We start from the raw sequence: 20,367 nt of genomic DNA, 5'->3' as shown, positions 1-20,367 counted from the left end.
CTGCAAGGAAAAACTCAATTTGTTATTAAGATAATTAGATAATGAAATATTTAAAATATAACATTTTAGTAAAAGTAATCTCTTTAGTATAATAAAATTTATTCATATACAACTATACAATAAAAATAAATATTAATAATACATAAATTATTGATATTCAAATTAAATTACATTTCATAAAACCACTATACTTTCTTAGCATTTCTACTTTAAGACCCTAATATACGGTTTTAAAAATACTATATATACACAAATCTGCAAAAGTACATATACACATGATATATGCATGTATGTACTTATCTAAAATTAAAATTGAAAAAAAAAAAAAAAAAACCAAAAAAAAAAAACCCTATCATTAAAAAAACGTAAAAACCCATACACCCCCACCTATCTAAATAAATACTAATAAAAACCTTTAATTATATTTCTTAATATTACAACCGATATTGGCACCCTATATTTAAGAACCATATCCCTTCTCCGCTAATCTAAGTATCGTACCTTTTACAAATATAACTAAAATAAATTCTATCTATCCATGTCAGATTTAATACGATGTTATAAGTTTAATTTAACCCTAAAAATCTATTCATACATTAATTTCAGGATATGCCTATTATTAGAAAAAAACTTAGAAATTGCTATTTTAAATGGCTTTTAAATTAGCTTATTAATATATATATTATAAAACTATTCAAAAAATTAAATTATTTGAAATCGGTTTCGTCTTTTTTCTCATCCCAGTTGATAAGGAGTGCTTTCCTCTTATGGATACATCCTTATAAGCATTCGTTTCGCACATTTAGACAGCTTTTTCCTGGATCATGAATGTCTGCCTGAGAGACGGTTATAGACAGACGAGATAGATCGGCTAAAGAGAGCTTAATATTGGGAACTAAAACATTTTTATTATCAGGTTTGAAACTGACGGTACCGATGGCTTATCTAAATTTCTGAAAATAAAAATATAACTATTATGCTCTTATTTTGAAAATTTTTTCCTTATAATAGAGCACTGTGCTGGAATTCTTTTTTCCCAAAAATATAACTAAATAGTCGACCGTCTGGCATGGTCTGATAAAATACACTTACATATTTTAATTTATACAGATTTTGTATTTATTATTATAGAGGAAATATTGCATCCAATATATAGTAATGATTTCAAATTTTAGAAAATTTTTTTCTTTTTTCTAAATTTTGAAATCATTACTATATATATTGGGTGACTAAGGTGCCATCAGCTACAATTGAAATCAAAACATTTAGCGCTCCAGCATTTAAGCTATCAACAGATTAAGTTAAATTTATTTTTAAATTTTAATCTCTTAGCAGCTATTTTTACCGGCTTAAAACCAAATCAAATTTATTCCACAAGCCCAAATCTCCTATATATTAAGTTTCAAGTCTGTAGAGAAAATTTAAAAGAATTTGTTAGTAACTGTTCCACACACAAGGTCATATATATATATATATATATATATATATATACACACACACACACACACACTAGAAAATTTTCATCCTAAATGCTAGGCAATTATGCACAAAGCAGAAAATATGCATAAATAGAACTGAGTGTAAGAAAAAGCTACTAACACCTAAAAGTATCCTGTACCTCTCGCTATAAGGCTCATGTATGGAATATTGTTGTCATATTTGGGCTAGTGCATCTTTTGCTCCTGGACAAGGTTCAAAAGAGAGTCGCCAACCTGATAGGTCCTGAACTGTCATCTAAGCTACAGCCTCTGTCCCATCGACAAAATATTGCATCTCTCTACCTGTTCTACAAGTATTTTAATCGTGAATGCTCCGACGAACTGCAAGTACTTGTACCCCCCCCCGACGTAAATACCCCTGACAAACAGCTAAATCCCACCCCTACACAGTAGGAATCCCTAGATGTAAGAGAGCTTTCTACTCAAGTAGTTTCTTCCCCAGAACTGCTAGACTTTGGAATTCCCTTCCATGTCCCTGCTTCCCCAATTGTACTGACATGCAGAAGTTAAACATGAACAGACATCTTGCTGCCCAACTCCCTACACCGTAGCCCTGTAGCTTATGTCCCTGATAGTAGCTCCCTACATCAAAGTGGCAATGTGCCTTGTTTGGGGTGAAAATATAAAAAAAATTTTTTTTAAATAATAGTTAAATGAAACCAATCATCCAATACGAAACCATAAAAAAAAAATTAATAATTAATGAAATTTCGTTTTTTAAAGGAAATGTGTAAATTAAATTAGTTAATGTTTATGAAGTCGCTCACATATTAAGTTTGTTTTAATAATTTTTAAATAGAAAAAGTAGGTGTTTAATATCAATGTCAGCGAGACCAAAAAACTGTACTTATATATAATACACACACACACTTTGATATTTGATAAATTTTAAAACTAAAAATTAACTTTTGTTAAGAGTTTATAAAACTTGTTACCGTGAAGGCTTAAGTAGTTGTTCACAGCAGCTTTAAAATGTACTAGATAAGCAATAACCCATTGGCACATTGCACTGGAGTGCATAACATGTACTTCAAACATGTCAGTAAAAAGGTATTTTAAAAATGCATTTACTTATCGGTAGTTTATGGAACATATAGATTTGAACAAATTGTACTACTATTTAGAAAACATTCTTATTTCACAATATTTTTAGCACGTTTCTAATTGACAAAAACTTGACAATTCTAGAGAGATGAATCCAACAATATCAAATTCCTTGGCCTTTTGGTCAAGATCAAAGTGTAGTATCTGTTCTTCAGATGCTGCACTTCTATTTCTTGTTCTCTTTCAGTAGAGGAGAAATCCTTCACGACTGAGACAATTTTTATTTTTGTACCTTTTCTTCCACGTTAAAAAACGACCCTGGTGTCTAACTCTGTCCCGTGGGGAGGCATAGTAAATAGGTATAAAGAATAGAGAAAAAAAAAATCCTCTTTTCAACATACAATTTTCCCCAAAAAGAAATCGGAATACATTGTGATGTCATAAAAGAGCCCCCCCCCCCATTCTGCTTTTTCTCCATCTTTCTTTCCACTCCTTGATTACACTCTTTTATAACTATTCGCATCATTCCATTCCTCTCATCAATTAATGTAGCATATGAGTGTATCACATGTGCTAGAAACCAATTATGACAGTAAACAGATATTTTAAAAGTGCATATATTTATTGGGAGTTTATGGAACAGGTATTAGATTTGACGAAATTGTAGAAAAGCGATCTTGTTTGTCTGAGAAATAGTCAACTTCTGTCAATTTTTAGTCTATATACTTGAAACTTTATATATAGGGAATTTTGAGCAGTGGAACAAATTTGATTTGGTTTCTTCTAGCCAGTAAAAAATAGTTGCTAAGATGTCAAACTTGAAAAAAATTGGAACTGGGTAGACGTAAAATGACTAAACGTGTTATTTCTATGCATGCACAAATATACATTTATATCTTTACCTTTATTTTTTTTTATTTATATTTTATGTGTGTATGGACTTAGATCAGATGGTAACAAATAAGACTGGAAAGCTATATGTTTGGATTTTGATTCTAGCTGATAGAACCCAAATTATTATTTTTTTTAATTTTTGAAATTACTACTATATATTGGGTGCAATATAATAATCAATAAAGTATTCGCTCTATAATAAATACGTAAAATATATTTTAACGTATTTCACGGTGGAGCAATTCCGGGCGGCCTGCTAGGTATTTATAAAACGTTCTTATATATATATATATATATATATATATATTTTTTTAATATTTTTCATTAGAAACAAAAATGTTTGGTGACTTTATTCTTGATTCATTCAACAGGTAGACCATAAATCTATTGTTAGGCTGCCATTGAAGATAAAATAAAAATATACTGCCAGTACATTTTGCTGCTATTTTGAAATCTTCTGATTATAAGACTTGTGTTCTCTTCTCATTCATTCTTCTTATCTAATGCATTCTGTGTGCAAGTGATCAAGCAAACAAGGTTATCATGCGTTTTGATGGGCAGACGATAAACAAGAATATTTTCTGCAAAGTCAAACGAGTAAAAAAAAAAAAAAAAAATAGTATTATATTATACGTTTTAAATTGTTTCTGATATTTTACAATACATCTCAATGTTCTAAATGGATAGGATTATTGAATATCAAATTTACATTGTTAAACGTTTATCAATTAAAAACAAGTCACTGTTTGAATTAATTCAAGAGGGGCGACCAGCCGGGTCTGGCGCCCATGTATGGGCCACCCTAAATTAACTTCTCCCTTCATTCTAAAAATGTCCATGTCGAAGTCAAAATATAATAAAATAGATTCCGATTGAGTCCAGAAATCTCACCTGTACTCAAATACAATTTTATAACATTAAAAACATGAATGAACTATGTCAAAAAAGAAAATAACATTTCAGCCAATGTAACCTCCGGCCTTTTTAAGGTGAACTTTTTTGAACTTTGTAGCAATACTACACATAAGGCTTCCAAATTTCATACTAAAATTGTCCACATGAAGGTGATTAACAAGGAGTTTCTTCCAAACATTGAAAGTTCAATTTTTACTACAGGAAATAAGAATAACACTTCTATCCAACCATGGCTGACAGAACAAGAAAAATCTATCTATAAATAAAGGCTTCATAAATTCTATCTAAGTTCTTGAGTTTGACTAAGATGCACCTAAAGAGATTACTTTAGACTTCAACATTATGAAAACTAATGAGAATAATTGTTTAAATCCAAAACTTGTTTGCTCCTAAAATAACTTTGAATAAATTCTTCCCCTCAATTGTTTTTTTGTTACTACCAGCTGTAAATTAAATTTTAAGTTTTAAAGATACACAAACTAAATGTTATGAGAATATACGAATTCGAAAATATAATTTGAAAAAAAAAAAAAAAAAAAAATTATGTAGACAAGGTTGCAGAATTAAGAATCTATGGACCTTATACTTTCTAAACTTCCAAAATATCCGACTTTGATTCCTTATTTTTAAAGTTTTTCAATAATTCAAACTTGATCTTTTAGAGATTGAAAACTCCAACTAAGAACATTCTTATGCATCCTTTTCAAACCTATGATTTGGCAACTGTGTGTAGGAATGGTTTAATGTACGCCATTAAAGACTTCTATTCTTCTTCAAATCTATTTAAAATAGTATCTTTTAAGTTGATTTGTTAGTCTTCTAAGCTGTTCTTTAATGTTTGTTATAGTGAGTGAACCGTTTAAGGGATTTTTAAATCTACAAATCTTGTAGTCAATTCAGAATTATTTTCAAAATACCTTTGTGGTAAAGTCAAAATAAAATTTCTAAAACGTTCACATAAATGACAAATTGTCCAAATATTATATTAGTAATTCTGAGGCATTTTTTTTTTTTTTTTGATAGGCAAAGTTAAATTTACTACACGAAATCCAAGTTTTTTTGCTGTTATTTTTGTTCTCCAAATCTTACTGGATACTTAGAAATGCCAGCTTCATATTTGTAGGTGTTTTTAAATTATTTGAAAATTTGAATAGATTCCAAGAAAGTGTTATTACATAGAAAAATGCAAGCATAAAAAGTAATATGGTTAAGATTAAACTTAGAAAAGTAAAAGGACTAGTTGTTAAAACTGGAAAAGAAAAAGACAAGATATTCTAGTAAAAATATAAATTTATAACAAAATAATTTTACAAATTCAATTTAAAATTATATATAAATTCTTAATGCTGCAATATTTTAAGTTATAAATTTATTATATTTTCACTAGAATATCTTGTCTTTTTCTTTTCCAGTTTTAACAACTAGTCCTTTTACTTTTCTAAGTTTAATCTTAACAATATTACTTTTCATGCTTGCATTTTTCTATGTAATCCATGATTTTTCCAGGCTTAGCTTTGAAATATTTTCTTTTTTGTGTTAAATATCATACATATTGTCAACAATCCCTAAAAAAATTTTATTACCAACTTCTTAAATTGACTAAATAATAATAAAAAAATCAAATAAAAGTAATTAAGTAAATAAACAGAAAGAAGGGGCAAAAAAAAAACAAAAAAAAAAACAGAATTAACGGGTGACGTCGTTAGCAAAAGATTATCAGTCTTAGCACGGCAAAGTGCATCACTTTTGTTAACTCTCTATATATAACCCAAATAAGATGGCATGCAAGTGACATTCCTGCTATGATTTATGAAGGTGTCGGTAATGAAAAAGTTGTCATGGAAACCAACAGCCAATCAGAAGAAACTGTCTCTCACATTCCTTACTTATTTTGAAGGCGTTTGAACACCAGTAATTTTATTATAACTTGTTTTAATGAACGAAAATTGAAATTTATTTCAAAATATAGCAGAGATGGTGACCTATGAACTGTAAAAATTGTTTGAAATTTGGTCGTAAAATGATAAAAGCTTTAAAGCAGTTCTAAATGAGTAAAACTAACACTTAACCATATATTCAAACACAGTTGTGTTTGAATGATACATTAAATCACAATTCTGTAATAGTTTTATGCAAACGAGTATTTGGCTTGAGAGTCATCAATCTGAAAATTTTAATTTACAAACTGGAAAGGATTCTTTTCGACCGAATTCTTAAAAAAAAAAAAAAAAAAAAAAAAAAAATTTTTTTGCTTTTCAAACAAATATTTTATTCAAAATTTATGGATAAGCAATAAAAACTATTGGGAAAACCCGTGAAGTCTTTGAGTAAAACAAAATAGTAAATAAAACTAAAACTATAATTTTATAAATATAACTCATTCTATTTAGACTTCACTTCAACAAAATTCCACATACTAATACTGACACCTTTCAGCATCTAAAACAAGACCATGGTTTAAAAAAGATTTTTTTATTAGTAAAAAAAAAACAAAAAAAAAAAAAACAAATATACAAAAGTAGTTAGATTTTGTTTTTGTTTGTTTTTTGTTTTTTTAATGGCACAAAATTCAAAGAAAATTTTCTTATATTCTGAAATCCGGTATAGAGATATATCTTGGGGCAAAGTTGAAACATTTGAAAATTTTTCAAGTGAAAATCTCATTATTGTCAGCAAGATTTTTAAACACTTTAAAAAACGCAACAGGTTTTTAGATTTAAAAGAAACGAAAAGAAACTTTGAATGCGTCCAAAAATAAAAAAAATAAAACAGAAATACCAACATGGTGAAGAGGGGTAAACAGTTAAAAAGTTGAAAATTAGCCCAGAATGAATATATACAAGAGAAAGAAAATTAAAACTAAGTTGAAATTTACAATCAAATTTATTGTTCGACCGAATACTAAAAAAAACAATTTACAAAGTCCTTATTCCACAGAGTTTCGAAGAATGCTATTCTTCTCAGAGAACAGAAAGAAATCAGCAAATATTATATATATATATATATATATATATATATATATATATATATACACACACATGCACACACTTTTTAATTGTTTTACATGAACATTTATAGGTCGCTACGAATTCATGAACATGTTTCGGTCAGTTACAAGTAACTAGAGACCTCTTTAAGAGACTAAATATATTACTAATGGAGATTTAGTATCAGTCCGAAGGCAAAACTACACTTATTATTGATCTACTTTGTACTATTGTTCAATACTTAATTCAAGTGGGAGGGTAGTGTATCTTATGATTACCCTGCCATACACTATCCTCCTCTTTAGAGGAGGATAGTGTAGTATTTGCCTTGAAGCAACCCTCAGATATTACCTCTTCCTTTGAGAGAAGCGAGCATAGCGTACGCCAACAAGAAATTGTCACACTATTGTTCCTTAACACATATTAGGTACGTGCAAAATGAATGGCTTATCTCCAATACATAAAAAGCATTTTGATCTCTTCCTTCAATTTAAAATTCAAGAAATTAACAAATTTTAATGAAGTTTCGGTATTTAATAACGATCACGGCATGTAATGAACCCATTATGTTTTCTTTAAATATCAGTAAAAATGTATTATTTATGTAAACAATGGCTTTTAATAAACTGTAACAGAGACAGAAAGAGAGATGGAGAGAGAGAGAGAGAGAGAGAGAGAGAGAGAGAGAGAGAGAAGAGGAAGGGAGCTGGTTGAAATTTGAAATAAACGCAAGAAAAATAAAGAACAGTCCTTACCCTTCCTGCTAAGATTTTTTTAAAGAACTTATTTAGTAAGGATGTAAAAGTGGGAGTGTCCATAGAGAGGGAGGGGAGCAACTAGTTGATATCAGCACTTAATATGGATTTCTGAAGTACTTCACCCACTTTATGCTGGGGCTACATATAAGATACAAAACCAGTGGTAGGAGAAAAGTCACACACGCAGGAGAGAAGAATGACTCAAATACGACATGTACACACACCGCGTTCTTTACACTACATAATAGCTAGATAGTCAGTTTAACATAAGGGGATGTGGTAAGATATTGGGGGAGGGGGGGAGGTCAGCCCTTAAATAAAGGATACTTTGAAAGATTATATAATTTGCTGTCATCAGAACCGTCAATATTTTTGAATGATGGGGCATCTCAGGCGTTCGACCTAAAACTAATCTCTCCTACAAACGGGAGGTGCCTGCGAGTTCGTCTAGAATTGAATAACCATTGGAATTCACGGATCAGATTCACTGCCAGACAGGAATAGATTGCTACACTTTTAATTATTTATTCGGAAATATAATTCACTTATAAATTAGTCATAAGGCCATCAAACGTGTGTGTGTTGGGGGGGGGCACCAACTATCTTCCTCTTAACACATTAAAAAAAATGTTTTTTTAAACTTATTTGTACTATTGTTTTTTCACCATTCATCCCAGATTTACTCTATACTCTACTTAAAATATTCCCAATGTTTTTAATTGAATTAGGTTTAGTGGATAGCAATCACCTTTAATATTCTTTAGTGCTACGAGCTTAATGTTGCGTAGATATCGATAGACAATCAAATTAATGTATAGTTCGATTTGGAATAAATATTCTCTTAAATAAGAGTCTGTACTTTTCAGTTATGAAGACCGACAAGTCAAACAACGCGGTGACTGAATGATTATTGCCCCCGTTCGTAACAATTCCGACTTGTTTCTTTGACTTTAAATACGTTTATGCAAATAAATATAATAGATAATTTAATTGTTTTTACGTTTTCTTTTTTTTTCAATTATTGCAAATAAATATTGTTTTATTATTATTTTAAAATAAATTTTGACTTGAGCACAATTTTCAAAATATGTCTTTAACGGGTCTCTTTTTGTTACGACCTGTCCAAAGGGTAGTATAAATACGGCCAACCTCCTTATGTTAAGAACGACTTTCGGAAGAAACACCCCCAACTTCCCCATGTTAAGAAGAACGGCTTTCGAGGTAGCGGGTGTTTATTCCGAAAACCGTTCTTAACATGGGGAATTTGAGGGTGTTTGTACTACGCTGGGACAGGTCGTAAAAAAAAAAAAAAAAAAAAAAAAAAAAAAAAAAAAAAAAGACCAAATAATGAATGTGAAAACCTGCCCAAACTATTATGGTCGTTGAAAACCGAAGTTGAAAAAAATGAAAGGAATTTGGAAACATTTAAACTATCGAACAAATAATAAAAAAAAAGTTATACTCCTGAAACCCCATTTTATCTCTTACACGTATCTTTTAAATATTTATTTGCAATATTAAAAACGAAAAAAAAAAGCAATAAAATTATCTATTATATTTGCAATATTTAAAAAGAAAAGAACAACAAATAAACAATAAAGGCAATAAAATTATATTCATTTGCAATATATATAAGTAAATAAACGCAAATATAAAGTCAATAGTGAAAAGAAACAAGTCGGAACAATTACAAACAAGGACGATAATCGTGCATTCACCGCATTGTTCAACTTTTCGGTCTTCAGAAATGAAGAGTACAATGAGTTATTCTTCAATATTACCGATATATATGTAACAGAAGTTTTTAAAAAATTAATGTGTTTGATCGCAGAGCATACAAAAGTCAATATTAATTTTACACGGCACAACATGATATTTAATTAAACCACACACTATCGTTAAGAAAAGTGGGGAGTGAGTGTAACAGCAAGAAAATGCCACTTTTGCATAATAGCTTTTCCCCCCGACAAAACCGTGCCATCCGCAACAAGGGAAAACGGTTATCCGAGAATTGGCATATAAAATGACTTGAAAACTTGAAAAATTTCGTCAAGTTAGTGAAACTTTTGGCGCTTCTACATTATCAAAACGAAATTTTATAGTCGATAAATGGAGTTTTTTCAGATAAAAAAAAAAAACAAGTTTCTACTGATTTCTAATAAATTACAACGTCAGCTTCCAAATTATGCAGTCGAAATTAGCTGAATATTACTGAATTATTAAAAAAAAAAAAAAAACTTTAATCGTGTTGGTAGGTGAAATATTGCAGAATGCAGCCATCTTGTTTAAATCGAAATGGAAAATTATCTCCCTTTTGAACTCTCCCGTGCCTTACATAAGCAAATACGATCGTTTTCTTCAAATTCTATTTTCTATAATAAATAATTTTCTACCGTATCGATTTTCGTAATTTTTTTTATATAATCATCTTAAGATACGAGGAATACCTAGATACCATTGTTTTCATATAAAATTCAGTATTACGATTTCCGAAATTTCGTTCTGATAGTGTAGAAATGTCAACCTTTTCAGTCAAACACGAATTACAGAAAAGTTTACAAAATAACATTACTCTAGCGGACCTGAACGAGACCCCCCCCCCCGCCACATATATTAGTGCGACACTGCGACACTAATTGGACACTAATTTAGTGTCCAATTAATAATAATCCATTGAAAAAATTGCAAGAAACCGAAAACGGGGGGGGGGGGGATTATTTCGAAAGCCGTTCTTTGGGGAAGGAGTGATTCTTGTTCAGGTCCGCCCATTACTATAAATAGACGCAAATTCGATTAAACTAATAAAAAGCAGTAATTAATAGAACATTTATTGACTCAAATAAAGTTTATTGAAAACAGAATTCTAAGATGAGAACGAGCAGTGGCATTTAAACTATTGTACTCTTCGACCAGAGACGCTATTATGTCATTAAAATAAATAAAAATATGACGCTAGGAAGACTCCCAACCTTTGCTAAACATGGACAATTACAATTTGAAAAATTTAATTTTCATAAAGATTTTATAATATAAAATATTCTGAAAACAAATTAAGCACAATTAAGTACCAAAGACTAAACGGATGACCCATCTACCCCTACACGTGTGTATGTGTTTTGATAATGGTAGAAAAAGTGCACGGAATGTCTAGAGTTCAGTCAGGATGCTGAATATTCGATTCAGTTGAAAATGTGGCAGAAATAATTAGCGAACAAAAGCGATAGCCAGCAAAGACACTTCCTCTGCGCGCGCGTGTGTGTGCAATGATATATATATATATATATATATATATATATATATATACACACACACACACACACAGCTTGGTGTTTGGTAGATATGATGACGATGAGACGAACCGAGGGAAAGTTGCCCAATTGACTTGTAGAGATGGCGGAAGGAGAAAGGGAGAGGGGAAGGTAGAGAGAGAGACCTGCCTGGCAGACTGACCTACAATTGAGCATCCCCACCTCCGTCTTCATCTTTCTCTTCCACACGAAACTTGGGAAGTAAGAAGCTGAGAAACCGTTTTTCAGAGTTCCGACGTGTCGTCGCCACTGTCCCTACCCCTCCCTTCCATTCAGTCGGCTGAGGGAGGGGGTCGGGTTGTACATAGCGCCGCCGCCGTCCCCTTCAGCATCCGTCTCCTTTCTCTCTCTTTAACACAGATATTAAAACTATCACTTAAAACTAAATATGGAAGTTTTCAAACAGCAGAGAATAAAACGCCGGTTATGTCGGAGGGGGGGGGGCACATTCAGCAGGCATGACAAATCAGAAAGGAAGTGCGTGTGTATGTCACCATTTTTTTTCTTTTTTTTAATCGCATCTGTTTGAGAATGCAGCCATTTCATTATCAAATAAAAAACGACGACCACCATCAATTTAGAGTATCGTTTATTGAATACTACATGGGCCATTATGATGTCCATTTCTAGCCTTTTAAACCCGTTTAATTGATAAAAATTCTTTTGAAAAAAATTGGTGCTTATTTAGAATTGCACTTATTAAAACAAGTAAAGTACAGAAAAATCTTTAAGATGTACGTACATGATGGAATGAGCAAGCCATATTCCAAAAATTACGTACATTGATCAAGTATTTTTTTTTTTAACTAAGAAAATAAAATTGTACGACTGAGAGTCGTAGTGACTTCACTGGTCACGATGAAATAATGGGGAGCCAATTCGAAATATCAAGACCAAAATCAGCCTTATACTGAATACAATTTAGTATTAAAATCTCTAAACATAGTAAATTTGAATTTTCTTAGTTTAAAAAACCCTATTTAATTTACGTAGCTTTTGGAATATGACAAGTACGCACAAAGATTTTTTTTTAAATAAATTTAATTCTAAATAAATACAGAAGAAAAAAGGTGATAGAGCAATCTTTAAAAGACCTCAAATCAGGTTTCCAAGGAGGCACTTAATCGGGATATTGTAAAAATAACACATGTTAAAAAGAAAATACATTTTTAACTTAATTTTAAATGTTTAGAGTCGAAAGGATTCACTTGATTTAAATTTTATTATAGTTTCGAACAAATACTCGCTGAACTAAAATCAATTGAATAATTTTTTTAAGGACCCAAATGCGATTTACGAAACAAATCGGAAATGGCCGAAGCTGTTTACGATTTGAAAGCAGATAAAAATGTAAAATGGTAGACGGTTCTAAAAAAACATACGACTGCAAAACCAAATTGCGCTATGGTTATTTTTTTTTACTTTTACAAATTTCGGCGACGACTTGGCAATATCAGATCTGTTCCATAGGTCACAATAAAAAATATTAGAGTTGCCATGGCTCCTCTACTACGTACCCTAGTGAAAAAAAAAAAAAAAAAAAATTATCCGTACAAGTGCACTTTAATTTGCCGGAAGTAGTTTTTTTGTTTTCGTTTTCGGAAAAGTTATACTAACAAAAAGGGAAGACAATCCAAAATGACTTCCAATTCTTAAAACTCATAAAAAAATACATTTTATTTTATAATATTCTAAACCGAACGTATTTACTTTATTTGTTCATTATAAAAATATTTTGAAATAAAATGCTATATTGTAAATTTGTTTTTCAATTCAATGTTTCGTTATGTAATGTTTTCGGTTTTGATATTTTATTTTATTGAACTTGTTTAGAGTTACCAGAAAAGTTTGGTTAGAAAAAAAATACACTAAACAAATGATATTGAAACTAGATCAAAAAATTTATTTTTTAAGAATAAGCGAAGAATTGTCAAGTTTGTATAGATTCGAAAAAGTTGTCAAAAAAAAAAAAACAAAAAAAACAAAACAAATATATAACAAATAAATGTTATCAAAGGCAAGATAAGTTACTACCAAACTGGATATAATTTTCGTGTTTTTATTCAATGTAACATGTTTATTCAGCTCGAAAAGCATACAGTGTTTACCGATGTAATGGAAAATTCAAAATGGCGCCAGACTCTCTTTAACACGGTAAGTTCGGGAAAAGGTGTTATAAATAATGAACTAGACAAAATACTGTTAGAAATTCGTTCAATATATGTTACCGTGACATAGGCTGACATATATTCGGTGTTTTTTTTTAAATAGTATTTTGTTTAGTTTATTATTTATAACACCTTTTCCCAAACTTACCGTGTTAAAGTGGGAGTTAGACGCCATTTTGAATTTTCCAGTACATCGATAAACACATGTTTTTCGAGCTGAATAAACATGTTACATTGAATAAAAACACAAAAATATATCCAGTTTGGTAGAAAAGTAACTTATCTTGCCTTTGATAACATTTATTTGTTATATATTTGTTTTTTTTTGACAACTTTTTCGAATCTATGTGTACAGTAATACAAACCCAAAACTTGTGATTATTAATTATGAAAATATTTTTCATTTATAAAATTGAATTGAATGCCGACATTCAACTTTGAGAATGGACATTAAAATTATTTTAATACATTAAAAAGAAAAAATCAGGTTAATTATTATTTAATCTTCAATGAATCAAAGTAATTATGAAAAAACATTCACAAAGTAATCTTTTCAAGAAAAATCCCGAATTAAAATGTTTGTTTTCTCAATGAAATGGGGGGGGGATAACATTGAATTGTTTTGAAAAAAAAAATCTATTTGTTCATACGTAAGGTTGGCTCGAAAAAGTTTCATTCGATTTACGAACACAATTAAATCATAATTACTCGACTTTAAACTATTTCATGATATCACCTTCCTTCTGTTAAGCAACGATTAAAAAAATTATTTTTTTTTAATTTTGAAGGTTCAAAAATCGGTCATAAATGTAAAATATAAAATTTAAAACTGACGAATCGATAAAAATCAAATAAAGTTAAATAAAATAAACCTGCTTTCACATTTTCTGTAACAAAAAATCTTAAAGTGTATTAAGAAAAAGTGATTAATTTAATAAGAGAATCTAAATTCTAAAGATTCTTTGAAATCCTTAGGTTTAACTACTTTGTGAGAATCCTGGATACTACTTCTCGTACTGGTAAATTTATAAGCAGGAAAAATTTTAAACTAAATCTATTAAACAATTACATGTTATTTTTCTAATAGAATGAGGTGTGTGTATATATATATATATATATATATATATAATAAATGGAAAAACCCGGTTAAAATAGCTATGATTATTTATAAACTATATTGGATAAATTCAGAAATAATGGTGTCAAATTAATTTACTGTTTTAGTGTGATAAAATATTAAGGGGGATTTGATTTGTATTTTATGAGATTTCTTTTGCCTGAAAAAGTTTAAACAAGATTAATATTAAAAAAGAAATGGACCAAAAGTCATAAGTCATAATCTAATATATAAAATAAACATTACCCCACTTTACTTTTAAAAGAAAAAAAAGCTAGTGATGGGACGATTCCAAAATTTTCCGATTCCGATACAATTACCGATTCTGTTCTAAATTTCCGATTCCGGGTTTTAATCTCGATTCTGGGTTTTATCTTTCTGGAAAAATCACAATTTGCACAAAAATATTAGATTTCAATATATTTTAATTAGTTAAAAAAAAAACAAAAAAAAACATCAACTTGATTTTTCTCGGTGTTTTGTCCAGGTCTAGTAAAAAATATGCTATTGTGAAAAGTGATACAAAACCAGACTCCGCCTTCCTAACCGTGCGTATACGTGGTAACACAAAAAACAAAGCGATTACGAATGATTTTATAACTTTGCCAGTCGAACTTAGGATTAGTGATAATAAATTTGGCTAATTATCCTAAAAGTTAGAAAGGCCCGAAAATGGGAGATCATTCTACTTTAAAAATATATGTACAATTAACTCCCACTTTAAATTCTAAAATAATTAACTTTCTTTTTCAGTGTGTACACATTATCGCCTATAAAAGTAAAATTTCTTAAGAGAGAAAGGTAAATGTATATATTTCTTTTAATTTTACGAATTTCTAAATGTTTTCTTTTTATGTATTTTATCCAAAATCTTGATAAACTCATGAGATTTTCATCTATATATTTTTCACTTTTGCAAAACAAAAATTATTTCAAAGATGACCACTCCAATAGGTGTGTCAGAAATTTCGTGAACAATATTGAATAATTCCACCCCGTCTTTCCAAGCTTATAACTCCTCGACTAATGTAATTCAAGCCTTAATTTTCTTTTCCATTAAAAGGAGCAAGAACCAAGGTTTCATTAAAAAAAAAAAAAAAGTTTTAAACTTCGGACTTTACGGGTAAATTTCTAAAAAACACTACTTTTTTGTTGTTTTGAATATATTATTGATCTTTTATCTTCAATTTGTGATATATAAAACTTTGGTGAGTAAATTAATTATTTACTTTTTAATAGACACTTGAAAATAGGGGGGGGTGAATTAAAAAAAAAAAACGTTTGTCTATATTATAATCGGTTTATTGGAAAGAGCATAAAATTTCACATCGACCCTGAAAATATCGTAAAAATTGAATCAATAGAAAAAATTTGATAGATTTTTAAAGTTTAAAAATTGAAAAATACTGAGCTCGTAAAATTCCATTAATTTCATTACTGTTTTTTAAAAAATAAAAATAAATATTTCTATTACTTTTAAAACAACTTTAATAGTTTATTTTGGAAGTAACCCACTTTTAAAAGAGAAATTACGAGTTTTTTCTATATTTTATTCGCAGTTTCGTGATAGGGGTGTCAAAAATTCCTACAAAAATTCTGATACACTAATGACGGGACCAGGCCGGCACCAGAAAAAAAAAAACATAAATAATAATACTTGTCAGGAGCATTTTAAATCTTTTGATAATAAACTGTGAACGCTATGAGGTATTATATACTTATCAACTAGGTGCTCCAATGATTATGAATTAATTATTAAAGGGAATGAGATTAAGTAAACTAATTTACTTTGCTTACAATAAATTAAATTAGACTGGGAAAGTCAATATTAAATCTGAGAATGGAATTCTTAGTCCTATGACTATTAGTCTTATGTCATAAATAAACAATTTTCTTATAAATAAATACATCTGTGTTTGTTTCTTTGTCAAGAAAACCCGAAATAACCATTTTTGGAATCAGAAATTAGGTTCAAAATTTCCCCCGATTCCGATACCCCCAGTTATTTTTCTGATTCCCAATTCCGATTGATCATTGACATGATTTTAAACGCTTTCCTTTGCAAACAAAGCATATTGCCACTTGGAACATTCAAGTTTTACTATTTTGGATCGTGTCTAACAGGATTTGAGCAGCAAGATGTCCGTTCACATTACATTTAAACTTCTGCATGTCAGTACAGTAAGAGTAAGAGAAGCAGGAAAAAGAGAAGGAATTCTAAAGTCTAGCAGTCAGAGGGAAGAAACTATTAAAGTAGGCTTTCTGGCATCTAAGGAGCTCAACAGTAAAGAGGTTGGATTTTGCTGCTTGTTGGGTTAATTGAGAATATGTAGCAAAGGAACAGAAGTGTTAGTTCATCAAACATTCCACTAAAGTACTTGTAAGACATAGCTATGTAACATTGTGGTGATGGGACAGAGGTTGGAGCATAGCTGATAATATGGGACCTATTAGATTTGAGACTCGTTTTTTGTATTCTAAGAGCAAGAGACTTGTGGTAAATGTACCAGACCAGATGTGGCAACAATAGTCCATGAATGGGCAAATTGTGGCTTTGTAAAACTATAGGAAACTCTCTGGTGCAAATAATTTTCTAGCACGGTAGAGGGAGCCTACCTTATTTGAGACAGCCAACAATGTATTCGATGTATTTGTTCCAATTCGCATGGCTTGTGAATGTTAAGCTAAATAGATTTTTTTTTTTTTTTTTTTTTTTTTTTTTTACAAACTACATAAAAAATGTGTTTGGAAAATAGGGTTACAAACAAAATGTTAAAAATTCTTTTTTCGATTTTGATATTTAGTCCTGGTCGATTTTTTTTGTCAAAAATATATATATATATAAAGTAAAGATACCTTTCATATTTGTTTATTTTATTACAAACTCTAAAAAATGTTTGGTCAATCATAAAAAAAATGACAAAATCTATTTGTAAATCAATTCGATTCATGCCTTTGTTAGAACAATCAAAAGTAAAGAATTAATTCAAAATATCATGTGTGCAAGAGTTCATTCTTACAATTGTGTATAAGCTGTTGCTATGTTTAGTAGTCCATAGCCAGTTCTTGTGTCGTTTGTCAAAAACCTATGGCATAGCGGTCAACACTAGATTTAATCCCCACCCTGCCATGAGCCTACCTTTGTGGCCTTCGGGTCAAGATCAAAGTGTAGTATCTGTTCCAGCAGATGCTGTAATCAAAGACCATTGTCCTTGTGGCAATCTTTTGATCCATGTAGGGACAACCTTATATACCAAATGGACTTCATTATCCAGCTCTCATTTCCCACCTCTCGGGAGCTGGTCCCCTTTCCCTTCCAGCTTCTCTCTCCACATTAAAAAACGGCCTTGTGCCTAATTTGCTCAGTGGAGAAGCAAATAAATACAGCCTATAGTGGTTGATAAACACTGTTACAATCGACAAGTGTTCATGTAACAGGTGCTGAGATTCCAGAGCACACCTTTATGGTTGGTTCAAGTTCAATTTTAGCATCCAATCAAACAAAAAAATGTAATCTTTTCTTAATAGATTTTAATATTTAGTCCTGACCAATTCCTAGCCATCAATAAGGATGAGGAGTCTTCATCCACTATGAATATGAGAGCGCAATTAATTTTCATGCAACAAAGAATCTTAAGTACATACCAAGGAGAATAATTCTACTAGACTGATTCACCAGAGATAAATTATTTAAATTGCGTTTAGTAGATGAAGCCCTGTTCTCTGCACCACTCCTTCCTTCTCACAAAAGAGACATAACGAGTCTATCTCTATCGGTATTTTTATGGCAGGGATTCAACTCAGATTCTATACTATGCATGTAGAACGTTTGCAGCAGATACTTGTCTAGCTACAACAACTAACAATTTCCTTTAATCTATATGTGCAAAACTAAATGTAAGGTCCATAAGCAAAGTTTATTTCTCAGAACTGCCCGTTTGTGGAACACTACCGAGGGGTTGTTTCCCAACTGACTATAACATGATAATCGTCAAGTCTAACGTGAACAAGTTCCTGTTGAGCGGTTCTCTTAAATAAATAAACGCTATCTGCATCCCACCATTACCGATAATCACGGTGTTATCTCACCGGCCACCCAACACTCATCAACCCTTATCCTCGAGTCATCTTTGAGTCTTGATAAACAGTGCCCCCGCCCAGTAAAAAACAAACAAACAAAACAAATAAAGACGGCTCTGACTATATAAATAACTGTACGTTTTGTTTGTTTATTATTTGTCTGGTATAAATAACATTTATCAATCAGAAAGGCAAGTATTTTTTTTTGTTGTTCGAAGTTAATTTACGATTCGACAACCAAACACCCAAGATTTTGTTAGTGCTGCACTGCTGCACGTTGGATAACCACAGTTTGTTGGAACAGACATTATTCAACCTAGAATTTTACGACAAATGACGATAAAACAGACTATTGAACAATTCATGACTTAAGCTTGGTGTTCAAATCAGCAATTATGGTTGAATTTCAGAAATGATTGTGAATTTTATAATTGGTTCCAAGAATGGTATATTGAGATGGGGGGGGGCGTATCGAATGATTCGTAAGCAATACGGATGTGCAGTAGTGCCACACTGTTACGTTGGATTACTTGATATCAGTTTTGAAACTTCACCTCTATTTTTTATTTATTTATTTTGCTTTTACTTAGGGACTGACCAGTTTTTAGAGCTAAACAAACCAGAAAATACTGGGCGATCTCCGATGTACTCTTAAAAAGGGCTGATTTTATATCATTTTTTTTTCGACGTGTGTGTGTGTGTGTGTGTGTGTGTGTGTGTGTGTGGATTGTTGGTAATTTTATTGTCGTACTCTCCATCTTTTTCCTAATACGATTGTATCTTTTAGATCACTAAGGATAGGGAGCAAGTTATGGTATTGTGGGGGTGCAACCAACGAAAGAAATAGTTACTGACGAACGAGTCAAAATAAAGAATAGACAAGGGATGACCACTAAACTCCTCACACACTTTTGGTTGCCTTTTGCGTCTAATTTGTTAAATAATTCAAAGTGTGGTATCTGTTCGGTCTTGGAAAGCTTTCGTCTACTACCTTAGATTCCTGTAGAGAATTCAAATTGTAATAAATCTTTAGTAATAAGTCTCAGAAAGCTGTCTTCCCAGGCACTGTCTCCTTATTTCGGAAGGAGTGATATTGTTGATCACACGAAGAAGAAGCGCTCTCATGCCAACTTTTGCAACCATCAAGAGTGTCCCTTTTGGGAGAAGAGTGAAATGCTTATTATAAAAGTGACCTTGTGTCTAACTTTGCTGTATTATGAGGGAGGCAGGTAAACAAATTCCGTCTTCGGGCTAGGATCAGAGTACAGTATCTTTTCTGTCAGGAAAAAGAGAACTATACTGAGGCAATTTTTTTCGCAATTCAAAGTATCCCTGTCAGCCTTCACATAAGATTTGTCTACTTTTGACAACAAAATATGAAATAAAAAAAGAATGTATACTTCAAAGAGCGAAACGGCAAACGTAACGATGAGAGAGAGAGAATAAAAAAACCCTAAACGATGGTCAGTGAAATGAGCAGAAACAATGAAATTTAATTCCTAACAACTTTTGTTGCGTTTTTTTTTTTTAATTTTTAGAGATGGGGGGGGGGGGTACACATGAATATTTTTAATCTCTTCAAAATAAAAAAAAAATA

The 20,367-nt window shown here is 30.8% G+C and overlaps 1 protein-coding gene across 28 annotated transcripts in view; it reads right to left on the bottom strand.

Annotated features, from left to right (window-relative positions):
* LOC145291518 (RNA-binding motif, single-stranded-interacting protein 3-like) overlaps nucleotides 1-20,367 on the bottom strand; it is a 553,599-nt gene that overhangs the window by 235,600 nt on the left and 297,632 nt on the right. The gene's annotated exons all lie outside the window — the stretch shown is intronic.

The sequence above is a fragment of the Euprymna scolopes genome, chromosome 12, assembly GCF_053919585.1.
Source record: "Euprymna scolopes isolate OS-2025 chromosome 12, ASM5391958v1, whole genome shotgun sequence".
Classification (NCBI taxonomy): domain Eukaryota; kingdom Metazoa; phylum Mollusca; class Cephalopoda; order Sepiida; family Sepiolidae; genus Euprymna; species Euprymna scolopes.
The sequence above is the reverse complement of the archived record's forward strand: the minus strand, read 5'-3'. Positions and strand labels throughout refer to the sequence as shown.